The following is a 13,762-nucleotide window of genomic DNA, read 5'->3' as shown; positions in this document are numbered from 1 at the left end:
TTGTACATAATGAAAGAATATTTTATATAAGTGAAGATTTGTCTGTCTTTGCAACATTACTACTTTGTAATGTATTACTAAATTGGTAGTAAAATAAAATGGTTGTGATCACCACATTCAGCTGATTGCGGATTCGTAATCATGGTTCAACTTATATTTATATTGGGCCATTCACGAATTTTGTTTAAATTTTGATTTGTAATCCGTTCCATAAAAAAAGGACATGCTCTAGCGAGGATTGTGATTGCGTTACGGTTTACCAATAGAGGTCTTTGGGATCCGTATTTCTTACGGACGTCACGTCCGTGACGTCTATTAAAAACACGGATCAAATTTATGCAAACAAGTACTATGCACATTTTACAGAAACAGATGCAAATACAAATGATTTTCCACGGATCACAGAGAAAAAAAAGCAGGAGGTTTTTCGGCCCAGAGAAATCACTGAACATGTGACTGAGGCCTAAGACTATTTTCATATAGTATATTAAAAAAGACTAACAGACATACTGTACTAGATGTTCGAATAACGTCAAAAAAAGAGAAAAGACGTCCGCTTTTTCTATTTAAAAAGATGTCAGTTATTGCCGCGATTTAATTGACTTCAATGCAATGTTTAGAAGTCAATGGGATGACGGACGTTCAATGCTCATATTGTATAAAATGACGGACATTGTCTGCGCGGATGTCAAAATAGGGATCATGACAATTATTTTCGGACGTCTTTTGCAAACAGACGATGTTATTTTTTAGTTGTTCACACATAATTTTTCTTTTTTCACCGTCCTTTCACTCTTTTTACTATTAAATTCAATGGACTTTACTATTACAGACACATGTAAAGGCCGATTAGTCCACATAAACTAGAATAATGTACCAACAGCTGTTATTGTGGCAAAAGAGCTAAATGATGGACGTCATTTTTTATTTTCACAGAGAGAAAAAAACATAGTGGGAACATAGCCCAAGACTGACGGAAATACTATGTGTGAACAAAGAGCCTCCCAGAGTCAAGGGTGTCCTGATCTTATGTTGGTTTAGCAATCTGCCATCTATAAACAGACATTTACTCTGACTTCTTGACCTTTATATTTACTTCCCACACTTCTACCCAAATACATTTAAAATTTAAAAAGTGAGAACAATTTCAAAAGAAGGAACAGATTTCAGAGCGCATGAACACCTATAAAACAACCCCCACCCAAAATTATACTCTACACAACATAATAGCTATAAAACTTTATTATAGACATGTTGTCCAACATAAAACATTAAAATGAATGAAAAAAATGGAGTGCGTTGTCTAAAACCCTGCCAGTGGACACTATGGAGCGAGTGGATCTGGCCGCACGCTCCATAATGTGCAGTGGAAAGTTCTGATGCGGGCGCGCAGAGATGCACCCGCATCAGAACACTGCGGCCCGAAAGATCATACGACCGGTACTGCAGGATCTTTTCAGAGACCGGAGGTTCCTTGACCCGTCCGGGTCACGGAACGGCCGGTCTCTTACGCTATGTGAACATAGCTGTAAACTGTAAAAATTGCCCAGGTATGTGCTGTAAGAAAAACAGGACAACGGTGCCAATAAAGCCTCCCGAAATGCAGAGGGTCTATTACATGGGCTCTTTGAGGGTCTATTACATGGGGTTATTGTTGGCTAAATAGGCTGATATAGCCCTATGTAATTGGCTCAGCAAGTGAACAGTCCAACCTTCTAGACTAGAATGTCTCTGCAATATGAATATTTATAAATATTTTGGGAAGCCCTTTCCTGTTATATCTTCATGGACATCTTCTGAACCCTTGTTTCAGCCATGTGATCTACTCCAAGTGAATTATTTATTGGAACCTCTGCCGGTCTCTTGGTGGTGCTTACACTACAAGGGTTATAGAGAAAAGCCATGGCAACACTTCTAACTGGATTCCAAAAGACTTTTCAAATGAGCATTCTATCCTCCACAGACGTTATTAAAGAAAATATTATCGTATGATAGATGAACTCTGACAATATTATATTTATGTACAGTATACAACCAGGGAAATGGGATATAATGTACTATGGAAGCGTAAGAAAACATTGGATGAAGATTTAACCCCTTTTCTGACCCCCAAATTGCGATTTTTGGCTTATGTTTTCTTTTTTACTACTTTATAGATTACCTTAGAGGGTTCATGTTGGCTGATCATTGCCTATTACACAGGACGATTATCGGCCGTAACGGCCAAATACATCCGATAATCGTTCCATGTAATAGGGCCTTTAGTTTTTCACTGACATAGTCATATGGGGGCTTATTGTTTGTATGTATAACTATAATAGTATCAAGCTACCAATGTGGATTTACTAACTTTAATGGGGTTATCCAGCGCTAAAACATGGCCACTTTTCCCCCTCTCTTGTCTCCAGTTCAGGTGTGGTTTGCAGTTAAACTCCATTTACTTCAATGGAACTGAGTTTCAAACCCCACCAAATCTGGAGACAAGAGCGGTGCAAAAGTGATAATGTATTTGTAGTGCTGGATAACCCCTTTAAAATCAGAATGGACATTTCCCAATCTGGTATGGGGAAAAATACCAATTCCTAGCCAAGCTCCTATCCCCTAATTTTCTAGATTTTCTAGATCATCAACACTACAATGAAGGTGACAATAGAAGTAGTGGTATATCTGGGGCTATCTTTTCCCCCAAGCAGTTAGCACATCCGAAAGGGCAGCAGAACCCATTACCCATACTGGGCATGGCAGTGATAGCTTTGGAGATGTCCACAGCCTTAAAGCTTGTTGATTGGCTACTCAGCAACCTTTCAAAAAGCTTTATTTAGTAGCCGAAAGCCGTACCTGAACACAGACTTCCACAATGAAGCCTGTGTTCACTTCCGGGTACCACAGCACTCAGTTTCGGGCCTGGATCCACTCTTTGTTGTCCATGTTCACTCATCACTAATTACAAAGCCATAAAAAAGGTCACCATATGGTAAAACTAAATTTATTATACATATCAGTATGAATGAAACATCACCAAATTTGGCTAGTTTTTAAAAAAAAATTACTATAGAAGAAAATAAAAAGCCCCCCAGAAAAAAATCTGTTTATTACCATGTTCTGAACCCTATAACTTTTTATTTTTTATTTTTTTCACCTATGGAGGTGGGTGGGAGCTAATTTTTTGTGGCAGTTTATGTTGGTACTCTTTTTTTTTTTATAAGTTTCTACTACATTTTTTCTGTACTGTGACCAGAAAAAAAACATAATATATATTTCTAGGATTGAATGTACGTGATCAGTAATGGTATAAGTAGAGATGAGCAAATTGCTCATCCAAATCAATGATCCCATGGATGATATTGTTACTCTGGGGGCTTGCGGGTGCATTGTGCTGGGACGTTTCTCGGGAACAGACTGACGCTGAGTGGCGGTTCAAAAAAAGGACAACACAACCAGCATCCCTGTGCTTGCGCTGGTCTGTTAATGTAAAAAGCCCAAAACAATGTACCTGGTTGTACATTCACTTTAAGTAAAGCATTTTCTTCTGTGGCATTATACTGTAGGTTACAATGTTTTCAATTGACTTTAAATGTGACTTGTTCACTTTAGGATCACCGGCCCTAAATATACGCCGGATGGTGCTATTTCTTAACTCACACTGTGGAGCCCTGTGTACACATGACGGACTGCTGTAATACAAAGAAGCCGCTAATAACCCCCCCTTAAGCCCTTACAATGACTATAACATGAGCCCGAGTTGCATGTAAAAATCTTTTCCAGTCTCTAAGGATCAGACTGTAAAAAATAAAAAATAAGTTTAAAAATGTTCTATAAAAATGTAAAAAGGTCACAAATAAAGTTCTATCAACAAATAAAAAATGTATATATAAACTAACTAAAAATAACTAAGTCTGGTCCTCAAGGCCCAAAAGTCCTCTGGCAATGAATCAGTTAACTTTGTAATCCAAAACTCTACTTGGCTCTAAAATTCTTCCCAAGTGAGGTAAAAAAATGTTGAAGTAATGGCTCTCAAGATTAGCTCTAATCCTATTATTTGATTTTAAGGTGCCAGATTTTTCTTTTCTTATATTAGTAAGATTATTGACACAGTATCCATAAGGCGTAATTTTGTTATTTTTCTATATTCAGAAGCAAACGAAGGTCACGGAAGACACAAATTGACCAATCTTTCAATTTCTTTTTGCACAATTAGCTCAATATTTTATACTTCTATATTTGATAGACTATGATAAACTAGTGGCAAATAAAGGTCAAGGAGTTTAGTTACCTTTTGCAACCAGTTACGTGTCAGGTCTAATTTTTCATAGGATCTTTAAAAAAACAAATGACAAAAGAGATTAGTTGCTGTGTATGATTCTTGTACCTTTTACTTGTTCTCCTTGCCTAACACAACCTAACAGACCTCAGGGTAAGCTTCGAGGGAGTCAAGAGATGAGTAAGTTTTTATGGTGTTTTATTACATTTAAAGGGAACCTGTCACCAAGACATAACTATCTAATCTATGATCAGCATGTTATAAAGCAGAAGGAGCTGAGCAGATTGATATATATCTTTGTGGGAAAAGATTCTGCATAACACGTAAAATGATTATTGAAATCCCTGCTCATTCTGTGTTAAGGAGTCCTGTGGACAGTGTCACTCAATGGACTGGACTCTTAGGCATGGAAACATCAGAGATTTTAAGTAGTAAATTACAAGTTATCCTGAATCTTTTTCCATAAAGATATATATCAATCTGCTCAGCTCTTTCTGCTCTATAGCATGATACCGATAGCTTAGGAGGTATTTTCATGGTGACAAGTTCCCTTTAAGGGTTTAAAGGGTTACGCCAGCGCAAATCTTTTTCTTACAAATCAACTGGTTTCAGAAAGTTTAAAAGATTTGTAATTTACTTCTATTTTAAATCTCAAGTCTTCCCATACTTATCAGCTACTGTATGTCCTGCAGGAAATGGTGTTTTGTTTCCAGTCTGACACAGTGCTCTCTGCTGCCATCTCTGTCCATGCCAGGAACTGTCCAGAACAGTAGCAAATCCCTATAGAAAACCTGTTCTGCTCTGGACAGTTCCTGACATGGATAGAGGTGGCAGCAGAGAGCACTGTGTCAGAGTGGAAAGAATACACCACTTCCTGCAGGACATACAGCAGCTGATGAGTATAGGAAGACTTGAGATTTTTAAAGAGAAGAAAATTACAAATCTATATAACAAATCTTATGTAACAGTAAGAATTGCTATTAAGGCTAATAGACACTAAAATAATAACCTATTTGTTGTGTTGCATTCCACAGAGAATGGATTATATAAATGGTTCTCTGTGTGATACTGAATTGGAGGGAGAACACATTTCATGGTTTGCCTGGTAACTCACAATTCTACAAGAAACTATAGTTACTTGTTCAAGACAGTTTAGTCACAAGCTCGGCATGTGATGAGAACACTCGAACCCAAGCTTCCTAAAACAGTAGGAAGATGTAAAAGATAGAAAGAGTAAAAGAGCAAATTTGGGTTATCAGGGATAGGTTTATTTTCTTGGTATGGTATACAAATAATCCAGAAAGCATATAGTGGGTACAGTTTGGGGCATTTATGTTAAAGAGGATGTTCCACCAGGTACATCCTCTTTAAGCTGAACCCACAGATTGAACGGCGCCGTCACTGTGCTGCGGTCCATTCCCGTGCACGACGCCGTACTATGCACCGGAACCGGCTGGTGCTCAAGCACTGGAGGCGGACCGGGCCGCCCCCAGTAGGAGGGAATTCCCTCCCCTGTATGACGCGGCTCCATTCATTCTAAGGGAGCAGCGTCATACAGGGGAGGAAATTCCCTCCCACTGGGGGCGGCCCAGTCCGCCTCCAGTGCTTGAGCACTGTCCGGTGTCTCTGCATAGTACGGCGCTGTGCACGGGAACCGGGCTGCGGTCGGAAAAACTCGGCACCGGCTTCCCTGTGAAGGCGCCGTTCGATCCGTGGGTTCAGAATAAAGAGGATGTACCTGGTGGTACATCCTCTTTAAAGAAACACGGAGCTCATTGAAGCGGGTGCAGAGGAGGGCAATGGGGGGTATTAAGGGAATCAACGACTAATGAACTACAGTACAAAAACAGGTCACCAAACTTAGGCCTTATTCACACATTGGCTATGTTCACACAACGTTTTTTCAGCTCAATTTAAAATGACGTCCGTTATTTTAAGTCTAAAAAAAATGAACGTCATTTAGCAGTCTGGCCTCCCCTTAGTGCAATGACGGCTGTTGGAACATTATTCTGGTTTGGTTACTAATTGGCCTTTGGGTGCGGCTTAATTGAAAAGTCCATTGAATTTAATAGTAAAAATGGAGAAAGAACGGTGACAAAAGAAAAACTATGTGAGTAATAATAAAAAACGTCCGCTGTTTGCAAAAGAAGTCCGAAAATAATGACATATTCATTATTTTGACGTCCGTGGTAAAAAGACGGAGCAGACTTCAAAGCCCGCAGCCTGACGAGCAGAATGCAGATAGGAACAAAGGGCTACACTTTGTTCCCACTGCAAATTCGCTCATCTCTACCTGTAACCAAGGGGGCATCCTCTACGTCAGGGATGTCGTAGGAACTATTGTTGCCTATCCAGCGTGTGATCCTTTGGCCATCCCCCCTCTGGTATAAGTAGTGCTGCGGGGTTGCTGGGCGATCTATTTGCAGGGAAGGAAAGGAATCTTCTCTCCTGTCTCGCACCTGTCACCTCAGTACAGCAGGTGGAACAGAAAAGATTCCCCGCACATAGAATGCCGCAGCACCACTTACACCAGAGAGGGGATGGCCAGAGGATTACAAGCTGGATAGGCAACAGGAGTTATCGATTATAGAGGAGGAGCGGGGGGGGGGGGGGGTATTGTCAGGCAGTGGTGGTCATTACAGTGGGTTGCGGGGGGGGGGGGGGTGCACCAGAGGGTGTATTGCCTCCCTGAACCACTGGACCACCAATGACCAGCGACAGGGCACACTCATGCCTACCACCCGCAGCACATACATACACTATATCTGCTGCGGACGGTTGCTCTACATGTGCCGCAGGTGGGCCAGCTATGTGATAAATAAAATAGCCAAATAAAATGGCTCCAGCCCAAGGGTCGGAGTTTGACATGTCTACTCTACATCTAGAGGAAAGAAAGTTTCACCACCAGAACAAACAGCAATTCTTTACTGTAAAATTCGTAGCCTCTCTGGCCCAGTTATGACCTTTTTGAACTACTAGTTTTCATATTTTGCATTATGTAGTCAATCAGATATTGTATAATGTGACATTTCAATTATTATACACCATCCAAAAAATCTGAAAACTCTAAAGATCTTGCTTTACACAACCCACAAGTAAAGTTTTTAAGCTCATAATAACACCTATCTATACATTGCAGAGTGTGAAAGGTCAGGGGGATGGAAATTCAGGTTAATAAGGTATAAAGAAAAGTTGACATTACAAAAAAGGAGAAAATAATGTAAAGGAATCATCTAATCTATGAGTATGACACTGCCCTTGAAGCAAACACATAGGGGGAGATATATCAAACATGGTGTAAAGTGAAACTGGCTCAGTTGCCCCTAGCAACCAATCAGATTCCACCTTTCATTTTCCAAAGAGTCTGTGAGGAATGAAAGGTGGAATCTGATTGGTTGCTAGGGGCAACTGAGCCAGTTTCACTTTACACCAGTTTGATAAATCTCCCCGATAGGGCTTCCCCTGAAATCAATGGTTCGGGCCATGGTCTGTTTTTAGTATATGGTAATATGGTTTCCAGCAAAAGCATCGTCTGAACTAATCCCTTGTTTTAGTATTGGGGAAATGAGCGTTCCTGGGATAGCTTGCTCCCGATAATCGGTTTGTGTAAAAGAGCCAGCTCGTAATTGAGCAATCATTAACATATCTTTTTGCTGGTACCCCAACATTATACTGGGAAGGTACAGCCCAAATATTGTGTGAATCCAGAATAAATGTTATTTCTAAATTTTTATTTTTGTCATAGAAAGCAATCAAAAATTATTGACTCTCTTTAGGTAAAGTATAGTTGTGAATGGCTCTAGGAATATAAAAAACAACAACATATCATATACAGTGCCTACAGTCGCACAGTAGACAAGGGATATAGGTGCTCAGTAACACAATGGCAGGCATTAGCTCAATAGCTTTAGCAGGCCCTCTCATTGACAGATGATGGTGGTGAGGTAGGCAGCTGTAGGGAATTAAGTCTTGAAATTCCTGATTCCTAGTAGTTTTTTCCCCCCACCCAGTTAATTGAAAGGTTGGTGTACAATGGTACAACTAGTTATTAGGCTATTGTTGCATAAAACACTATTATTCCATACAGATGCTATATACAGAGCATCGGTGTGGCCACTCTGTATTTTTCAAGGGGAGTTTTAGGCTATGTTCACATGATGTTTTTTTCTGTCCTTTTTTTATTTTTTAAAATGATGTCCATCATTGTGAGTTCCAAATGACGTCAGTCATTTCCCGCCATTACAATGATGGTCCATTGAAGGTCCATTGAATTTAGTAGTAAAGATGTCGGAAGGACAGTGCAAAAAAAAGTTGTGAACAACTAAAATTAACATCTGTTGTTTGCAAAAAAATGTCCTTGAATAATTGTCAGGAATATTAATTTGACTTCCAGGCAAACAACGTCCGTTATTTAGTACACTGTGCACTGGGCTGCCGTCATTCCATTGATTTCAGTGCATTCAATTGACGTCAATTAAAGTACAGTAATAATGGACATTATTTTAAAAAGAAAAAGCAGACACCTTTTTATTTTATTTTTTACTTATTGTGAACATAGCCCTAGTCTGTTATGCAACTAGAAAAAATGATACACCCCCACATTCACTTCAATCTATTACAAAAAAATTCCTTTTGCTTCTGCATTGTATGTCTAGTGCTTGATTTATAGACATGAGCCTTATAGGGAACTTATATATTAGTGTAACTCTCATTTAATTTTTTCTTTTGCAGAAATCCAAAGTACAAGCGATTTTAAGAAAAAAGAGGCAAAAAAAGCCTCTTTCTGTACTCAAAAAGCTCTTTTCCAGCCTCCCCCCTCGCTTCTTATTTGCTCATTATCAGGCAAGGCTTCATAACACAGGAGCAAAGCGAAGACGGGTTTGCTGAGTCCATTATAACCTATGAAGGGGAAGAATTGAGGGGGATGAGTGAGCAGGAAGAGAAGACAAGCAGTTGTACAGTTTGGAGACTGTCTGGGCACATAAAACGATGGATTCAGATGTCAGAAAGATCAGTGCTTATCTGGGAGCTTGATGAGATAAGATTGCAGAATGTAGTGCTTTGCAGGGCTGACTTTTCTCCTCTCCGTGCTCACTCACCCTTTTGGTCCCTCCCATCGCCATAAATTATAATGGGCACATAAATCCGGCTTCTTCTGAAGTGGGGTGAGGCTGTAAAACAGCTTTTTATATGCAGAAGGAAACACTTTTGCTTAATAAAACCTATTACAGAGTTTCTTAAAATCGCTTGTACTATTGATATTTATTGATTTCTGAAAAGTGACATTTAAATGACAGTTACACGTTAACATCTTAACACCATGGATGAAGAACAGTTGTTTAAAGATGAGTCTCTAGAAGGGATATTCCTGCCATCAAAGGTTACCCCCTATCCTGAGGCGTAGCTGATTGGTGATGGTCCTGAGAATGGAGGTCAAATGTCATCCAAATAAATAAAGCAGGAGTGCACAGTAATAACTTGTCTATGGGGCTTCCAAACACCTGCAATTTCAGCAATGTTCGGAAGCCTCATAGAGAATACCATACACATGTGCACTGCCATTTCATCCATTAAGAGAACATTTGATTTCTGTTTTTGGCATCAGTGGGGTCCCAGTGGTCTGACCCCCTACTATTAGGGCATAATGTTTAATGATGGAATAACCTCTTTAACCCCTTAAGGACACAGGGCGTAAATGTACGCCCTGCCATCCCTAGGGGCGTTTAGAGGGGGACCGCTCGGAAACTCCGCTCTGAACCACCGCAATCCCGGGTGCTATCTGAAGCCCAGGATCGCGGTAATAGAGGGCATGGTCCGATCGCCCTCTAAATAGCTATTTAAATGCAGCTGTCATAGTTGACAGCTGCATTTAAAATGCTATTTACCCCCATACCTGGTGGTCTAGTGGGGGGATCACCCCCCCCCCCCCATGATGCGATCCGGAAGAGCGATCCCCATATCTGTACCGTCCGAGTGCCTGCGCCGTAATGGCGCTGATCCTGGCTCAGCAATCTGTTGCTCTCGGCTGCAGCAGCCAAGAGCAATAGAACACAGATCTCATTGATCTATGCAGTATATCTATAGTACGTAGCTCTCAATGAGAGATCAGAGTAGTGATACTAGAAGTCTCCCAGGGGGATTAACCCTAACCCCAGGGGGACTTCTAGTTAGTGTGTAAAAAAATGATTTTTTTTGTTAATAAAAAAATCCCCTCCCCTAATTAAAGTCTGGATCACCCTCCTTTCCTCATTTTATAAATAAAAATAAATAAACAAACAAATTTGGTATCGCCGCATGCGTAATCACCCAAACTATTAATTTATTTCATTCCTGATCTCGCACGGTAAATGGCGTAAGCGCCAAAAAATTCCAAAGAGCAACATTGTGCATTTTTGGTCCATCAAATCCAGAAAAATTGTAATAAAAAGTCGTATATAAGCAAACAAGGTAAAGTACAGATCATGGCGCAAAAATTACACCTCACACAGCCCCATACACCAAAGGATAAAAGCGCAGAAAAATTCAACAGCTAACCGCAATGGCAAGATACAGACCCACTACAAACATGAAAATAGTTAAAAGAAGCCCCCCAACTGCTAAAAAAAATCCCACAAAAATAATGAGGCTCATGGTTACCATTTGCAAACAGTCTAAACCACCCCACCCAAAGGATAAAAGCGCTATAAACATGGCAATAGAGCAATTTTAAGGAATATATATATATTGTTTTTTAAAAAGGTGTTTATTTTTTAAAAGCCATCAAATAAAATAAAAGTCATGCAAGTTACATATTGTTGTAATCGTACTAACTTGAGGAACATGTATAAAAAGTCACCACACATTTTTTTCTGATTTCGCAGCGTATTTTATGCAAAAATTAAGCCCGCCATTGCAAAGTACAATTAGTACGCAAAAAATAAGGGCTCATGTGGGTCTCTAGGTGAAAAAATGCAACTGCTATGGCCTTTTAAGCACAAGGAGGAAAAAACGAAAGCGCAAAAGTTGAAATTGGTTCTGTCCTTACGGGGTTAAGCAGGTGTCCCATCTTCTAATGACAGATGTCAGGGGAAAGAAGAATCAGCCAAATGGATTTTAAAATATCCAACTCTTTTGTTCTCAAGGAAGATAAGCCGAGGTGTTCCCTTTTCTTTTTGTATTGAAAGCTCATGCATGCCGAGCCACTACACAATGGATAGTGCAAGCTGTTGATGTGAATCAGGTCTTCTTCAGACATAGGACCCCTATACAAAGAATGACTCTTCAACAACTGGCTAATGATCAGTTTGAAAAGTCATAACCCCATGGTGTGATATATTTTCCATATGGGAAAACCCTTACGGCTAATGGGTGCAAACACATTCCTTAAGCCTCAGTGTTGTCTATTGACAATTATCACTGTAAATTTACAATTGTGCTGCCGATAGTGACGATTACAATGGCAGCAAGTTCAATCAATATCAATGGAAATCATTAGAGATGAGCGAATCGGGTTCGAGTCAATCCGAACCCGAACGTTCGGTATTTGATTAGCAGTGGCTGCTGAACTTGGATAAAGCTCTAAGGTTGTCTGGAAAACATGGATACAGCCAATGACTATATCCATGTTTTCCACATAGCCTTAGGGCTTTATCCAACTTCAGCAGCCACCGCTAATCAAATGCCGAAAGTTCAGGTTCGCTCATCTCTAGTAATCATTAAAGCCCTCTAACATGGGCCGTTTATCTGTCAGGCGCATTACCGGAAACGCTCCATCATCACATAATCGGCCCGTGTAAAAGCGACAGCGATCAACCGAGAAGCAGGATATTGTCTGTTCGTTGGCTGTTTGCAACTTTTTTGCAGGTTTTAAAATCTATCGCTATTGTTTGCACCCTTGCCTGTGTAAAGGCCCTACTACATGGGCTGATCTGGAGGAGCAAGCAAGTGCCAACCCGTCAGATCAGCACTTGCTTGCTCCTTGTTTCCCGTTTGCTGCCAGCGCTATTACATGGGGGGGGGGGGGCAGTGAGCACATAGGGGCAGCGGTTCCTTTTTTTTTTTTTTAGTGTTTTAACTTCTCTTTTCTAAATTCTTTGTTTCTTAGAAATAGTTAAGTCCAGAACAAACATATACAGAGCTGAGAGACATAATGTCTATATAAGGCAACAATAATGGGAGCAACAGAAAAGATTGCTTAGTATTATGCAGAACGTAAACAGTGTAATATATATGGCAAAATCAATGGGGTACACAAAAAAAAATTATCTTCATGAGTGGGAGGGAGAGAAGGAATTGTGTGGATATGTGATGAATTCAGGGCAGTTAATATTTGACGACCTGCTGACATGAGATGTAGGAAGGGACATACCAGATAGGGGCTTGACGCACTCAATGTGGATGAGAATTTCAGGTCTGTGCATAAATAGATACCATTCATAAAGGCCTTTATTAGAGAAGTCCAGCGGATTATAAAAGCCGGCAGGGGCAGAGGGTAAATTGATTACGAGTACTAACTTACCTCTCCACGTGGCCGCAGTGAGCAGCAGGACCCGTGCCGGAAGGCATTTTCCCCCGAACTGCGATAACCTCATGGCTGGGGGTAAAAGACCTGTTTCAACTGATGGACTTGCTGAGTCCATCAGCCGGGTCGTGATGTGTCAGCTCTGGAGATAGTAAGATAGTACTTGTAAGATAGTACTTGTAATCAATTTACCCCCTACTCCTGCCTGTTGCTGGCTTTTATAATCCGCTGGACTACTCCTTTAAGGCCCTTTTACATGAGTCACTAATCTGATAGTCGGCTCATTCGATTTTTTTATGCGGCCAGGAAAATCATTGTTATCGGCCTCACATCTCTATGTGTAAATAGGCGATGTGCGGCCGATAACAATGAATTTATAAGGCAATGTGGCATTTTTATATGAAATTTATATGTTTATATTTATATGTTAATTGTGTAAAGGCCCTGCAAGCGAGCACTGATCTCACTAAACGGCGCTTGTTTGCAGCCTTGCTTGGCCACATATTGGCTTGTGTAAAAGGACCATTACATAGGCTGATTGTTGCCGTGTAAAAGTCACAACTACCAGCCAACAAACAAACAAATGTAAACTCCAGAAGATAGAGGCAATGGGGCACTTGCTTGTCTTTCCACGTATTCACAGACGACAATACAAAAGGTACAAAGTAGGCAACGAAGTTTCACGCTTAATCGCGCTTCATCAAAGCTTTGATGAAGTGCGATTAAGCATGAAACGTTCGTTGCCTACTTTGTACCTTTTGTATTGTCGTCTGTGAATATGGCTTAATAAAGAGTATGTGGAAAGACAAGCCAGTGCCGCATTTCCTCTATCTTCTGGAGTTTATATGGACAATATTTCGCTGAGGGGTGCAGAGCACTGCTTACACCACGATAGTGTCCAGAGAGACTTGTATCAGCTGAGATCTCCTACATATTGGTGAGTGGAGAGTGCCGATACCCACTTCTTTGAACTGCATTGTTTAAACAAACAAATGTTCCTT

General features: G+C 40.4%; 1 protein-coding gene across 2 annotated transcripts in view; it reads right to left on the bottom strand.

Annotated features, from left to right (window-relative positions):
* The window catches only part of TET2 (tet methylcytosine dioxygenase 2), a 70,036-nt gene that overhangs the window by 23,424 nt on the left and 32,850 nt on the right, over window positions 1-13,762 (bottom strand). Inside the window, exon 1 of one of the 2 annotated variants that reach the window (XM_069978406.1) lies at window positions 4,274-4,318. The exons of the other annotated variant lie outside the window; for it this stretch is intronic. The gene's annotated coding sequence lies outside the window, so the exon portion shown is untranslated. Of the gene's footprint in view, window positions 1-4,273; window positions 4,319-13,762 lie in introns of those variants that run through there. 2 annotated transcript variants of the gene reach the window in all.

Source organism: Dendropsophus ebraccatus, chromosome 7 (genome assembly GCF_027789765.1).
Source record: "Dendropsophus ebraccatus isolate aDenEbr1 chromosome 7, aDenEbr1.pat, whole genome shotgun sequence".
Taxonomy (NCBI): Eukaryota; Metazoa; Chordata; class Amphibia; order Anura; family Hylidae; genus Dendropsophus; species Dendropsophus ebraccatus.
This window is presented reverse-complemented; position numbering and strand designations above follow the sequence as displayed.